Source organism: Nicotiana tomentosiformis, chromosome 2, assembly GCF_000390325.3.
Source record: "Nicotiana tomentosiformis chromosome 2, ASM39032v3, whole genome shotgun sequence".
NCBI classification, from domain to species: domain Eukaryota; kingdom Viridiplantae; phylum Streptophyta; class Magnoliopsida; order Solanales; family Solanaceae; genus Nicotiana; species Nicotiana tomentosiformis.
In genome coordinates, this window is record NC_090813.1 from 18,190,048 (window position 1) to 18,194,900 (window position 4,853).

Genomic DNA, 4,853 nt, shown 5'->3' on the forward strand with positions numbered 1-4,853 from the left:
TTTTTGTGACGGTGGGGCAAAGACTCTAAACAGCTTCGTTAAACATGGTTTGGAAGCTTTTTTTATTTTTTATTTTTGGTTTAATCATCTGGTATCCTGTATTCATTGACCGGACGATTCAGATTAGAGCGCTATAGGATCTATTTCAAAGACAACCACCTCTACAAGAAATTTTTTCATTCTCATGACTCGAAACTGAGATAAGGTATGGAAATTGTTAATAGGTCATGTCCAAATTTTGTATCAACACAAATTAAAGGAAATTAATTTTTTCGAGATAAGGTATGGAAATTGTTAATAGGTCATGTCCAAATTTTGTATCAACACAAATTAAAGGAAATTAATTTAGTAGCAGTTGAAAACCTTAGGTCTATATATATATCAAGGCCTAATGCCTTGAAACAATAATATATTAGCTTTTTCCGGTGATGTAATTAAAATGACCGGTCTTCTGATTAGAAGAAAATCATGAATATATCTATGTACTTTTTGGCTTGTGATTCAAGTTGTTATTAACAAGTAATTAACACATGAATCTGTCGTCTGTTTCATGTATAAACTTCTCTAGGAATGAGGAAGTAAGTTTAGGTTCCATATATCCAATCTGATTTTGATGTGATAACTCATTGGTAAACTTAGACTCGATCTGAAAATGGTTTTAGTCGAGAGAGTGACCCAGAAATTTTTCAAAGAGTGTTCAAACTTGAAAGAAATGAAAATAATTTGTTAATAAAGGTTATTCAATATATGCTATATATCTTTAAAACTTAATATTTTATCTATATACACGATATAATATTTTGACGATGGGTGGTCAAACCTTGATAGGTTATAGCTTCGCCAGAAACCTACCATAATGAACACGTATCTGCATCATCTGCGAACTGTTTTTGAGACTTTTATTTGGTCATGTTTTGGTAGAAAAGTGACCAAATAACATGTTACAATGGATTAAACTAATACAACATTAATATAAATAAATTTACACTGTAATAACGTATATAAGTTAAATCCTTCTACAGATAGAACAATGGAAATTCGAAAATGGTTTTTTTATCTTTTACGAGTGTCGGGGCAGAGATGGGAGTGGGTGCAACGAACCACGCTTTTGAGTTTTGAAATTCGGAGCATTTACACTAAAAGGTCAAGGATAAAATCTTATACATGAAAGTTTTGTACATTTTTCCTGTTATTTACTGGAGTACTACTTATTTAAGAAAATTGACAGGTCTTCTTATAAATAGACAAGCATGACATATGTAAAATATATAGCTTGTGACTCAGGTTGTTAGTAACACATGACTATCTGTTTGTTTCATGAATAATTAAACTTCTTTAACAATGAAAAAATAATTGAGTTTAGGTTCCATGTTTTCTATCTGAGGTTGACATGGGAACTAGCTCTTTGTAAACTTAGACTAGATCTGAAAACGGTTTAAGAGTAAAACTTAGAGTAATACAATGGTATCCACATAGCTAACCATATCATTTGAGGTACTGGAAATTAAATCTACTTTAGCCTAGCTGATTAACCTTAATAACCAAAACTTTGGCTCAGTCATTCTGAAAGAGAAACTATTAGTTTTTTTTATTATCTGGGACGTTTTATAGCTAGCGAGCACGTTTTGAAAGTAGTCATCGGCTATTTTTGGACATGCAGATTTATAATTTCAAAGTTATGACAGACAAAATTTCTTTCACCATATATATGCCACTTTTAAATTATGCGACTGCTTCAACCCCACATGCACGATATTTGGTTGAAGTTTAAAAAATGGTATTTGAAAGTTATTTGTCATATGGTTCTGGAGGGGTTTTCTTTAATTTCTTATTCCTGTTAAAAACATGCAAATAAATTATCATGCGAGCCTGTGAATGAAATTTCTTTTAGTAGGGAGCGCCTTCCCTTTTAATGGGCTACACGATGTGAATTCGGATTTAGTCGGATCCCAATTGGAGCATCGGGCGCGCAGATAGTACTGGATGGAAACAAAAAAACAAAAAAAAAAATGATTTAGCAACATCAACGAGATTAAAACCTTATAGCGCGCAGTTAAATGGGAGTAGTTAACCTAATTATGATGAAAATGTTAAGGTTAATTAATTAATCGTTGCGTCTTATCAGAGTAAATGTCGACAGAGTAAGGTTGGGTGTCAATTTAATTCCTAAAACACTGCACTCTGCAAGCTAAGGCAGCAATGTATTCAAACAAGTTGAAATTAATTAAACAGTTCAAACAAGTCATCAGTTTTGCAAGGGAATTTTGGAAGAGACAAAGTTAGATGAGGCATCAATTTCATGTCTGCTTGGGGCATTTTGAACCGACCAACCACATTCCCTAAAACCATATCTGCCCCCAAAAATTAATAATATGAGCAATTCCACTGGCATGAAATAAGAGGTTAATAATATATATTTCAAGCACTTTACAGGAAGTGCATTCAGGATTTAAGTATTATGGGTTCAGATTCGCAATTTTACCACATCTCATCTAATTTAATGAGTTCAAAATTTGTTATTTATACATATTTAATAATTTTTGGGACAAAAATACCGAGTATGAGTGAAAGCTATAAGTTCAATTGAACGTCCATAGCTTCTACTCTAGATACATCTCTGTTTATATGTGTGTGAGAGAGAGAGTATACGTTTGTTCTAGTACAAACCTTTTTACATCATCAGATTAAGATAATTTACAACATGTACTATATGTAGTTAGCATAATTTGGTAACCTAAAATTGCAGCAAAAAACTTGATATAACTTATTTATACACACTGTTTGTGTAAAATTTCTTTACATTGTAGTGTAAATAAGTTAAATCTTACATATAAAAATTATATGTTGATCAGTTTTGTATTGGATGATTTAACATCTCAATTGTATGGTCAAAATTCAGATTTATTTAAGAAAAGTGAGCTGTCAATTATGCAAATGTGTAGCTTTATGGACCCAACACCAGAAAGCGAGCATGTGCCCTGAAGCTCTCCTCTTAAATATGTTATTTTGTGTGGACTATAAATTATTATGGTAATTATAGGCGGATTCGAAATTTAAATTTTATGGGTTCAAATTCACAATTCTATCACATTTTATATAATTTAATGGGTTCAAAATTTATTATTTATATATATTTAATGATATTTTGAACAAAAATACAGAATATGACCAAAAGCCATGAGTTCAGTTTGAACTCATAACTTCTACACCAGATACGCCTAGGTAACCAGCAGGGTATTAAAAATAAAAAAGAAAGGTACTTGATGAATAGAAGGTTCTATTTTATCCATAATCATTTATTAGGTAAATCCCAAATACAATTACCATTCATTAGAAATTCGGTAGATGTGAATATAACATTACATCTTCGTATACGTCTAAAAATTATTACTCATTTGTACATCAATTTATGCCGCAAAATTTGAACTTGTACCTGTACACTACACCTTTGTACTGTTGTACACGTACAGTAAAACTAATTTAAGAAGAATAACAGGTAAAGAAAAATAATAAGAATATAAAATAGCAGTAGAAATCTAAGAATTTAATTTTTAAAATAATTCACGTAGTGTTTACCCTCAAAATTGGATAAAAAATAAATTTGTAAGTAGTTTTAAGGATACGCGGATTTATTTGACACAAAGCAGTAAATAAAGACAAATTAAATAAGTAAGGATGAAGTAAGAACAAACTACACGAGAAAGACAATTTAAGCCTTAGTGAGGTATTTGCCCTCGATCTGGGCTCGTAACAACAAGCACTGACGAACGAAAGAAGAAGAACTAATAACAGAAAAGATAATGGTATATTGCCTTGGAATGCGTGTTACAACCTACTTTATGGATTATCACACCCTCTTTATATAGTAGAAGAGTCATACTTTAGGTACAATTCTATAAAAGGTAAAAAAAAATTGATTCACTGACTGTTGGTTCTTTATCGGTACGTGTCGAGATTCCCGCTGTAATATCCGGTCGATCACGGATATTTCGGTCTTCTGTTGGCTATGCTGATAATGTTTCTTCAAAATCGTTCGAGGCTAGGACCGATTCCGGGATCATGGCCTCAATATTCTCGAAAACAAGCATCCTGTCTCCGCGTTCTAGCCCGGTAGGACTTGAGGTCAATCTCCAGTCCTTTATTATCATGTCTCGAGCCTGGCTTACCATGTCGGAGGTTAGGATGCACCACGAGCTCGATTTCGACTGTAAACAGATAGTCTCCTCGCTTTTTGGAGAGCAGACGACGAGAAACGACATGAGCTTCCGATTCTTACTTCGATACATCATGATAGAAACGACAAAACAACCGAAACGTCTCGTTAGTCAAGTCTTGATGGCATTAAATGCATGTCAGCTGCCGGTTGGCCATTCCTGGATGCGAACCGTCACTGAATAAATACCTCTTCCTTTGCTCATTTTAACTTTACATCAAAACCTTCTACCCTCGTATCCTTAAGATTTCAATACTTTCTAGTGCTTCCACTCCGGTTATCGTAGATCCTTTACAAGAACTCTTGTTTATCTTTATCTCAAGCCAACAAGTACAATCCCTCAACTTCCTTTCTTTATCCATTCTTCCTCCATTTTAAAGAAATGGCAAAGACTTCCAAAACCGTTCCCCAGAAAGAAACCCATTCTACTTCGCGGCCAGCTACTGAGGCCAGGGAGACTATTTCGCATACTGCCGTCGATAAACTACTACCGGAACCCCCTCTGAAAATGTTCATCCCTGGAGGATGCTCGGTCAACGCTGATTTCAAGGTTAAAAAATCTTCCTCCATATAAAGCCGGTGTGAGGAGGTCTCGAGATACTTCTGCTCGATCACTGAAGAAGTCCTCCCTAAGGTCTGA